Here is an 11,660-nt window from a genome sequence, read left to right as displayed (position 1 = left end):
CGCTGATGAAAGGTACCAAGCCATGTGCCTAGTACAGACAAGAATTATGAGCTAATGTAGGATGTAAGAGTTAATAAGAAACCTGAGCTAATAGGCCAACCAGTTTATAATTAATGCAGTAGACCTCTGTGTATTTCTTTGAGACTGAACGGCTGCGGGACAGGCTGGGACAGGGTGGGACAGAAATATCTGACAACAACTGCCCAGCCCTCTCCGCTGTTCCTCCTGGAGGCCTGGGCTGTGGCTGAGATACACTGTTGGTGGACAGCTCTGACTGTTGCCTGGGTTTCATCTTGAGGTGACTGAAAGTGAAACACCAGCCTACTTCCGTACTGTCTTCCCCCAGTAAGCCCAGGCTTTGGCTGTTCCTGCCAGAGCTTGCCCTTCCCAGCCCAACCCAAAACCCTCTGAAGCCTGGGCTCAGACCCCCTGCCTTATAGGGATGCTCTGCTCTTTCCACTCCATTGCCTCACAGAAGACACAGATAGGAGTCCCTGAAGGAGATACTCCCTTTTGGAAAAGATGGCTTCCAGCTGGCTAATCAACACTCACTCTTTTTTACTATGACAACTCTACTAATGAAATAAGAACTAATTCTTCTGCTTGGAAAATTGATTTAAGACATATATAATGACTAAATATCTGGGTGCATATTATGTCAACTCTATGGTGAGTTAGCACCCTTCAAGTCAAAAACGTGGAAACAGAACACACAGAGAGAGAGAGAGAGAGAGAGAGAGAGAGAGAGAGAGAGAGAGAAAGAGAGAGAGAGAGAGAAAGAGAGAGAGAGAGAGCGTGCGCTAAGGAGATGAGTCAGTGGGACCACTACTTGCCTAGTAGGCTTGAGGCCCTGGGTTCCATATATAGCATCACACATGAGAAATAAATGTCAACAGCAACAACAACAACAACAAAAACAGGTGTGAGCCACATGGTGGTGGCACACACCTTTAATCCCACCAATTGAGAGGCAGAGGTGGGCAGATCCTTGTGAGTTTGAGGTCAGACTGGTCTACAAGAGCTAGTTCCAGGAAAATTCCATTTTCTATGTATATGGCTGTTTTGCCTAGATGTCTGTCTGTCTGTGCACCACATTCATGCAGTCCCCAAAGAGGCCAGAAGAGGTCATTGAGTGCCCTGGTACTAGATTTACAGGTGGCTGCATGCCACCATGGGTGCCAGAAATCAAACCCAAGTCTTCTGGAAGAGCAGTCAGTTGACATTTAGACATCTCTGTAACCCTTCAAAAGAATTTTTTTTTAAAAACCACCTAGGAACAAGCTTAACAGTATGAGCTCCATACTGAAAACTTTAAAACATTGAAAGAAGATATTTTATTTATTTATTTACTTACTTATTAAAGATTTCTGCCTCCTCCCCGCCACCGCCTCCCATTTCCCTCCCCCTCCCCCAATCAAGTCCCCCTCCCTCATCAGCCCGAAAAGCAATCAGGGTTCCCTGACCTGTGGGAAGTCCAAGGACCCTCCATCTCCTTCCAGGTCTAGTTAGGTGAGCATCCAAACTGCCTAGGCTCCCCCAAAGCCAATACGTGCAGTAGGATCAAAAACCCATTGCCATTGTTCTTGAGTTCTCAGTAGTCCTCATTGTCTCCTGTGTTCAGCGAGTCTGGTTTTATCCCATGCTTTTTCAGACCCAGGCCAGCTGGCCTTGGTGAGTTCCTGATAGAACATCCCCATTGTCTCAGTGTGTGGGTGCACCCCTCGCGGTCCTGAGTTCCTTGCTCGTGCTCTCTCTCCTTCCGCTCCTGATTTGGACCTTGGGATGAAAGAAGATATTGAAGAAAATAACAAAAGGTGGAACGGTCTCTTATGCTCATTCATCGATAGCATTAAGATTATTGAAATGGCTGTGTTGCTAAAAGCAGTCCACAGATTCAAAACAATGCCCATCAATCTTCCAATGACATGATTTACAGGACTAGTGAAAACAATCCTAAAGTTCACATAGATACAAAGAAGACCCCCCTAAACAACGTAGTCTTCTACAGAAAGAACAATGCCAATGTAACAAAGCAGCATGGTATTGGAACCGAGACAGACATGTATCCCAGAAGAGTGGTGTGGAGGACCCAGAAATGAGCCAGCAGTGCTATGGCCTCCTAGTCTTTGTGAAGGGTGTCAAAACACATTTAAGGAAGAGATGATGCAGGTTCTCCAACAAACTGGGAATACAGGAGAGCCACAACCAGTGAACTAGACCCCTCTTACCAAAGTAATAATCAAATGTGGACAGCATCATTCAATGGACTGGGCCCAGGGCTGGTTTCCTTTTCAATAATAGAAACACAGAGAGAGTCAGCTGAACATTGATACTCCCCTCTTCTCCTTCCTGGTTGAAGCTATGGCCAAACTACTACCACCACCAGGCTCCCTCCCCAGGAGGGAACATACTCCTTTCAACTGTGAGCCAAAAGGAAGCTTCTTCCTTCATATTACTTTTTTTGTCAGGTATTTGGTGAAAAACTCACATCAGGCAGGTGCCAGGCTTTTCTTCCAATCTACCCTCAAATCAAGAAAGTGCTGTGTTCTTGCTGACATGTGCCCATATCTTCCTTTCTCCCTTCTGGTCTGGTTGGTACACACTCTGTTATTTCTCTCTAATTCTAGTTCATTGCTCACATTTGTGCTCTGGTCCTTATTATAGCTTCTCATTCTTAAAGGTTTTTAATGCAATAAGCATAGCTGCTTGGACACCTCTTTCCAATGGCCCTGTCTTTTGCCCTTCCTAGCTACCTAGTCCCATGGTTGGTCAAACAGTAGATTTTATTGCTAACAGTAATTTCACCCCCAGCATAGATTCAATTTCCTGTCATCAAGCTCTACCTAATATCTTTCTAATCTTCCTCTTTAGATCCTCAATTCCAACAGTCTCACCAATCTTCCTGTCTTACTCCTGTCTCCCTGTCTTACTGGTCTTCCACTCTGTCTCAATCATGAGCTCCCCTTGTAGGCATCCTTTGTTCCTTCTCTTTTGCTCTAGTGAAGGAAGATGGGAGCTAGGAAGCAAAAAGCATGTGGCAGAGGTGTCCGGAGCCCAACAGCAACATGTGAATGGCCCAGCTACCCCTCAGAACCTGGGAGCAGGAGAACAAAGTGTGTTCCTTCAAGGATGGGCACTCAGAAGCATAGGTCACAGCAAGATTCATAAGGACTTCTTGCAGGAAGTCAGTGGCTATGCTGAGTGGTTCCTTGGCCTTACATAGTTGAGTAACTCAGGATGGATAGCCCAATGATGAAGACCTCACTGCACATCTTGCAATCACGCTTATCAAGAGAAAGAATCTAGTAGGGTAACCATATAACTATCACATGGGGAAGACCATTTCCTTGAGTTCAATCTTTGACCGAGCTGCCCCAAGATAAACAGGCCTCTGGGTTGGGCATCTATTATTCCATACCAGGATTCTGGGACAAGGATGCCACAAATCTTGACAACTGGACGTGACCATTGGCTGTGGTGACAGGTCCTGAGGCCATCAAAGGCCACATGTTTCTGTATTCAGTTCTGGGAATTAGCTGTTGCTTTCGCCTTTCACCAGTCCAGGGACTCTGCATCTGCTCTCAAGGGGAATTTTGCTGGTAGTCCCCAGGTTTTCATAGACAGAATCATGATGTCTTGGTCAGACAAGAAAGGGACTGGTTTCACTCAATTAAACCACACATTGTGACATCATTTATAAAGTCTGAGAGCAGGGATCAGTGAATAACTTCACATCCATTTCTAACTCCATACTTTATGCCTAGTAAAACATGTGATATTTCCAAGTGGATGGACATAGGTTCAAATCCTGGTGTGAGACTAAACAGTTTCCCCCAATTCTCTGAACTTTTTTCTAGACTGTAGAATGGGACAGTGTTGTTGGTCTATCCAAGTCTTTCTGGGACTTGAAGGTCTTGTATTTGGCAACTTGCCTGGAGGGTTACTATCACCATGTCTTGATTTACCCAACTCCACCTGAGTATGCACGACACCAAAGACAATGTCATTTTGTTTTGAATGGAGATGCATGCTAACCTCTCTCGACTTGCCCTAGTGCAGAAGATCTAGGCTCAAATCTCATTGAAATAAGTCACTTTTGCCCTGCTGCCCAGCAGGGCACAAGCCTCCTAAGACACCTAACACCACTGAACTGACTTTAGGGACTGGGGATATAACGCCATACAGACTTGCTAGGCTTCATTCTCGGCCTATATACAAGCAAACTCCCTGAGAGACCTCCAGAGATCAGAGGTAGAAGGGGCTGAGTGAAGGAAATGGTGCCGTGGATTCAAAGTAACAGGATGGCTCCGAACTCAACCGCAGGACCAGGACCACTGCCTTCTCCCTCAGTCTCACCTTCCTAGAGCTAGAGCAATCCGAAAGTCCTCCCAAAGAGACAAGATGAGAAGCCCAGAGAATGGGCTGGGTGCTCCGGGAACCTGGAGTCCACTCTATGCTCAAAGTCTCAATCCTCCAAACACACCCCTTCAAATTGTGCAAAGTGAGAAGTTACACAGAGGGGAATTTCCACAGCACAAAATTCAAACAAGATTTAAAATAATCTTTCTTCCTTACTGGGAGGGAAATCCACACAGGGGAAGCACCTGATATGAATTTCAGCTCGGACCAGGTAGGATGGCAACCTGCCCCTGAGGAACCCACGCGGGAACCCCGAGCCCAAGGACAGCTGAAGCTTCGCATTCCCATGAGGCTCAGAGCGTCTTTCACTTGCAGATCCCAGCAGCCTGGAGTTCAGCAGTTTCCAGACTTTGGCAAATGGTAGATCAGCCAACTCCACCCAAAATACTTATTATTTGATTAGTTCTCTCCCTTTCCTTCCTCTCACTTCTTGCCTTTTCGCAAACACTCCCCAGGTATGCACCATGCTCTTGTTACTTGTGTAAATTATTTCTGGATAAAGAGCTAGTCCACCTTGGTAGTGATGGAGATGGTGCGCTTTCGAAGTGAGGTGGGCATGGGGCCCGGGGTGGGGGAGGGGGCGATGGAGCAGCAGAGAAGGAAAAGCCATCTGCTTGACGCCCTGCAGCAGGAAGAACCCCTTTGCTCTATTTTAAGATAATCTCAATTGCAGCCTTGCACCTGGGCTACCCTCCCCAAGGGAGGCTCATCCTAGGAAGCAGCCTGCACTTCCTCCTATGCCCACCTGGCTCACGATCCCGCCAGCTGTGAAGCTCCGCACACTGATAACGTGTAGCGCCCACGTTATCAGTCTACACAGGTTTTAATGTCCCCGGAGGCAAGCAGGAGTGTCAATTACTGGGCCTCTATAACCAAGCCACGTGGGTTTTACAGGCCTGCCTGATTCTATGATTTTATGCTGGTATTTTTAGTGGGCAATTTTACAGCACCTAACTTTTATTTTAATGAATGTACATATAAATGATAGCGTAAACCCCGTTCGAAACCAATGTCATTTCTCTTTAACGAAACCACAGTAGAGTCATACCTATAGGGTACCAGGTGGCAGTTAAAAACACAGAAAAACCCCCACCTCAATCCAAGCTAACACCAGCCGGTTGCAGACCGATGCACACAGTGTGATATCATTCACTGAGTGGGGGAGGGGAAATAACCTTCAAAACAATACCGTTGTTCTCTGATGTTCATATATTCCATATGTCTGCAAGTTCAAGGAAACCTGGTAACTGGTTCTCTCTCTGTGGGGGAGGGGAGGTGGCCTCAACACTGTGACCCTGAAAGCACCTGCTCCCGCCCCTCTGACTTGACTCCTTTGCTTAGCTGGAGTCTAAGGTGCTCTCTGAATTCTAGGCCGCACTCTGAAGAGGTGGGAGTCAGACTTCTTCTGGAGAAGACCCCAGAGCCCTCTTCCCTCCTGGGGTGGGGGGTGGGGGCTCTGGATCCATTTTCTCAGCAGGTGAACCATTTTGCACACTTGCAGGTTAGGTGAGGAGGTGTGGGAATGAAGGGTAGAGACTGCCATGCTCGGTAATCCACAAAATATAGATGCCAGGCCGGATGGGCCCTGCCTCACAGAGCGGTGGTTCCGTGAGTGCCACAGGCCTTCGCCTGCTTCATCCAGCTTTACAGAAAGACCTAGTTTTGCATTGCTCGCACGCATCTCAGTTATCTAAAACAATGAAAAAGAAGCCAGCGTTCACCCTCCAGAAATTGAAACTAACAACACTTTAATGGTGACTCTCATTCTGGCTTACAGGGAGCAGGCTGAGTGGGCCACGAATGGGGAAAATGAAGTCACAGGGAAACAAGACACTCATTACTCTAACAGTTGTGACGAGCCTCTCAGTTTTAAAGAAAGAAAGCACATTTTGATGGCTGTCGGGGCCTATACAGTGAGAGTGGAATTCCCCGGAAGCAAAAGCCGTGGCCACCGAGAGAATTTACGGCCCACTTCCACTCATGACCAGCTCACAGCCAACCTAAGAGAAAGGTCCAGAAAAGTCCTGAGCAGGTCCTACTACACAGCTTCAAAACTGTGCAGCCTTCAAAACTGTCACTCAAGGGGCCACAGACCAGGGGATTTCCTGTGGGTGGAGCCAGGCCCCTGAGCTATTCTGAGGTGTCTTCGGCTCCCCACCTTGATTCCAGGAAGCCTGGCTGGGATTATGAGAAAGCTGGTATCAAGTCCTCAGCTGTGTTCTGCAAGACTAGAGTAGGAGGGTTGGGGGACAGGCCACCTGGTGATCCATTGAAAGAGCCCAGAAGCAGGAAACAGGAAGCAAGAGCTATTGGCCACCTGGGTATACTTATGTGTGACATCAGGCTAGCCATCGCTAGGCACTGCTGGCCCTTCCAAAGTAGGAATAAAATTAGGATGATATTTTTATCTCAGAGCAGCTTCAAAAGGCTATTGTAAAAATAAAAAAGGAAGTGTGTGCATATGAAACTGCCCAGAAATAAAGTAACATGTTAATTAAATAAGATGAAAAAAAAAAAAACCTCATCTTGGCTTTCACTTGGTTGGCAATCTACTCACGGCAGTTAAAGATATTCTACAGCAAGGCACTAGGGAAGCAGAAATTAAAATAACGGTGAGATGCTAACACATACATACATACCCATTAAAAAGCCAAACTAACCTAGTCAAACTAGCCCAGCAATGGTGGCACAGGCCTTTAATCCCACCTAGCACATGAGAGGCAGAGGCAGGTGGATCTCTATGAGTTCAGAGCCAGCCTGGTCTACAGAGTGAGTTCTAGAAACAGCCAGGGCTGTTACAGAGAGAAACCCTGTCTTGAAAAAAACAAAAAAACAAACAAACAACAACAAAAATCCAAGCTAACATCTGCAAGTACTGGACTGGAGAGGATGCGACTGGTTGTCTGCTCCCTCCTGGTAGGGGTGCAAACCGTCACGGCTGCTTCGAGAGATAGTCTGGCAGTGTGTTACAAACGTCCTGTTTCATCCAGGCTTCTCTTTTAACCCCAGCACCCAAGAGGCCAGGGCAGTCAGATCTCTGTGAGTTTGAGGCCAGACTGGTCTACATAGAGAGTTCTAGGCCAGCCAGAGAAACATAGAGAGACCCTGTCCCAGTCATGATGATGATGATGATGATGGTGGTGGTGGTGGTGGTGATGATAACAAGCTGTTACCCTATAATCCACTTTTCAATCAATTTCTTGGTATTACCCAAAGGAGTTGAAAACTTCTGTTCACACAAAACCTTGCACCAAAGAGCTGGGGCCAAGGAGATGGTCAGTTGGTAAAGTGTGAAGACCTGAGTTCGGTTCCCAGCAGCCATGTAAGAAGTCAGACACGGTGATGGTGACATGCTTGTGACCCCAGTGTTGTGGTACAGAGATTGGTGTATCCCTGGGGCTCACTGGTGAGCCAGCCCAGGCAAGTAGGCAAGCCCCAGGTCCCAGGGAGAGGTTGTGTGTCAGTGAACAAGGTAGACAGATGTCCTGAGAAAACCCTGAAGTTACTTCCATGCACATGCGCCAACACAGATGAGTGGACACACACACACTCACATGCGCGTGCACACCCACACACAGACACACACACTCACCAAGTTTGTATTCAGGACCTCTGGGACAGACTAGCAAGTATATCAGTAAGCATTCTAAAGTGCTATACATGGTATAGAAAAATTAATGGTGGTCCATTCTTTTATTTCAAGTGGTATTTGAATTCATCTCTCTCTCTCTCAAGTGATATTTCAAAGCAGACTTTATTCTTTAACTTAATTTCAAGATAATCTCATACAGAAGTTTCAAATATAGCACAGTGATCCCAATCCTCTTCATCCAGCATTCTCAGATACTAACAGCCCCAGTACAATGGTTAAAGCCAAAAGAATCCATATGGATGAAGCACTACTGTCTGACCTCCCGACTTTGATCAGACTTTCCCAGCTTTTCCCGCTATTGATGGTGGAGGACGTCACACTGGCTTCCACACCCCCACAGTGTAGCATGTACCTAGACTTTGTCACGCAGAGGACACCACCCTGGCTTCCACATGCCTCAGTGTAGCGAGTACCCACCCTGTGCCCCGCAGCAGCTTTTATCAGATGGACTTCCTCAGCCTCTTCTTTTAGCTTCGGGATCGCTACTCTTCCGACCTGTCTCCATATTACTCTGTAGAAGGTGCTTCCTCTCCATTCATCTGGTGTTTCCTTGTGATCGCACTAAGGAAATACATTTCAGGCCAGAGTGCCACAGCAGAAATGTCTTCTTCCCACTGTACTGGGATTGCAGGCTGTCAATATTCCAGGTGACTCTACTTGGCTAAAGAGGGTTTTCCAGGTTCCTTTTTCTGCAATGTTACTGCTTTTCCCACTCAAAATCCATAAATAGCCTTTGAGATTATTCAAAGACCCACTTCTCAGTTTTGGCTACTGGTATAGGGTTTATTCTTTAATTTTTATTCTAAAAATTATAGCAAATGTCATTATAAAAATAGTTAGGTTGAATCTGGTGTGGCGGCGGCACAGCCCAGTGATTCCAGAGGGTTATACTTCAACTCAGGAGCTAGGGGTCAGCCTGAGCAACCTCGTGGGGGGGGGGGGGGAAGCTAAACAAAGTCCATCAAAGCATGAGCTGTAATAAAATGAAACTCGTAAAGAAACCAATTTTAAGTCCTTGGTTATGTCATTTTCTACTGTTCTTGCTCATTTAAGAGAAGTGATTCTTGCAGATGAGTGGCGCTTCCTGGACAGAGTGGGATGGGCATTCCAGGTCACAGAGTCACCATAGCGCAGGTACTGATGTGTAGGAAGGCTGCTGTTGCAGTGTGACCATCTCCTTGGGGGTGGTTTACAGCAACAGTTGTGTGCGTGAAGCCAAGTGGGTAATCCCAGCCTCTCGGATAATTGAGATGGGGGAATCCAAAGACCAAGGGTTGGGGAGCAGGCCTAGTAAAGCACTCGCTATACAGGTGTGAGGACTGAGTTCAGCTCCTCAACCCTGTGTAAAGCCAGAGGCGTCAGGATATGCTAGCAACTCAGGGCACCTAAGGGGAGAGGGGAGACGGAGACAAGAGGATTCCAGAAGCTTGCCCGGCACACACAGTAGCTAACAAGAGACCATGCCTCAAACAAGGTGGAAAGAGTAGACCAGCCCTAGAGCTTGCCTTCTGCCCCCACATGTGTGTACACGTGTATTCGTGTATTCATACGCTCACATTGGCTCTCTCTCTCTCTCTTTCTCACACACACACACACATACACACACACACAGAGAGAGAGAGAGACAGAGAGAGAGACACAGAGAGAGAGAGAGAGAGAGACACACACACACACACACACAGAGAGAGAGAGAGAGAGAGAGAGAGAGAGAGAGAGAGAGAAGAGAATCAGTTAAAGTGGAAATCAAGAGAGAGAAAAGTGCCAAGCCCTCATGGGATCCTGTCTGGCTTAGCGCTCTTGTGGAGCAAGCACAGCAAGCACACAGTGAGAAGCCCCCAGTGGGTTTGCAGCACACTAACCTGTTTAGTTTGGTGATTTAAAAAAGTCGGTTCTGACTCCCGAGATGGGGGAGCTGCAGGAGGGAAGCAAGCTGGGAAGCGAGTTCAGATGACTAGGTGAGAGATAGAAAGAGTCTGTCCCCGGGGGTAGGAGTGGAGAATTGGAAGAGGCCGATCTGAGAGACACAAGGAAGAAGGATGAAGAATGTGCTGTGAATGGCTGGAAGGCTGAACAGAGGGGAAAGAATAATCTAGATTGACTCCTGTGATGGGTAGTGTTAATTGTCAATAAAATCTAGGGCTGGAAAGATGGCTCAGCAGGTAAAGCTCTTGTCACCAAGCCTGATGGTTTCAATTCCTAAAGGAGCTACAAGTTGTCCTCTGACCTCTCTACTCAACAAATAGGTGTAAAAACAAACAAAACCAACCCAAATCCAAATGTAACATTGCCTAGGAGATGAGACACTAGGCATGTCTGTGGTGATGTGCGGGCTAGTTTTATATCAACTTGACACAAGCTAGAGTCTGCAGAAAGAAGGGAGCCTCAATTGAGAAAAAGCTTCCGTAAGATCAGGCTGCAGACAAGCCAAGAGGCCCAGCCCATTGTGGGTAGAGCATGCCTGGGCTGGTGGTCATGGGTTCTATAAGGAAGCAGGCTGAGAAAGCCAGGATGAGCAAGCCAGTAAGCAGCATTCCTCCATAGCCTCTGCATCTGCTCCTGTCTCCAGGTTCCTGCCCTGATTGAATTCCTGTCCTGATAGAGAAGGGTAAATCAAATAAATCATTTTCTCCTCTTGGTTTCATCATAATAATAGGAGCCCTAGCTAAGATGGGGATTCCCCCTCTCTGTTTTTCTTTCTTTCTTTCTTTCTTTTTTTTTTTTTTTTTTTTTTTTTTTTTTGAGGCAGGGTTTCTCTGTGTAAGAGTCCTGGCTGTCCTAGACCTTGCTTTGAGACCAGGCTGGCCTGGAACTCACAGATAGCCAACTGCCCTGCTTTCTGAGTGCTGGGTCTAAAGGCCTGTGCCACCACCGCCCGGCTCCACCCTGCCCAGGTGGGTTGTCTTGACTGTGTCCATTGATGTTGGGAGACACGCCTACTGTTGGTAGAGACATTTCCTTCTACTAACCTAAAGGGTCCTGAACCATGCAAGAGTGGAGAACATGAGCTGAGCATGTTCATGCGTGCATGTATTGTTCTCCTCTGTTGACTGTAGACACAGTGTGCTCCTGTAGCTTCTGCTGACGGTAGACAGAGGGGGCTCCTGCAGCCTTGACTGCCTCACCTGTAACTGTGAGCTAGAAGGAACCCTTTCTCTCCCCAAAACTGCTTCTGTCAGGGTAATTCATCACAGCAGCAGGAGAAGAAACTAAACAACGCCCAGCACCCTAAACAGGAGCTGGATAGGAGAGCCCTTTGTGAGAATAAAAAACGCAGGAAAGAAAACACAGCAGCTCAGCTGTGCAGCTCCTTTAGCATCTCCCCTGAAAAGGTAAAAGCAGTAGCAAGAACACATCCACATTCCATACAGCTTTGCCTGGCGCCCCTTTTCCTCATCACCGGCTTTCTCCAGCAGCCATCATTACACATCACCATCGCAGCCTTTCCCGAAACAGTGGGGGGCAAAGCTGCTCTCAAACTCCTTCAACCCAAATACCTGGCTATACATCTCCAACAGGAGGGCTATTATCTCAATCCCACACAGACAGAACAGCAGAAATTGAATATTGGCATAATCCTCTGATCTAGTCT

The sequence above is a fragment of the Microtus oregoni genome, unplaced genomic scaffold (assembly GCF_018167655.1).
Source record: "Microtus oregoni isolate MIOR12 unplaced genomic scaffold, Mior012 000002F_ref0000024, whole genome shotgun sequence".
Lineage (NCBI taxonomy): Eukaryota > Metazoa > Chordata > Mammalia > Rodentia > Cricetidae > Microtus > Microtus oregoni.
This window is presented reverse-complemented; position numbering follows the sequence as displayed.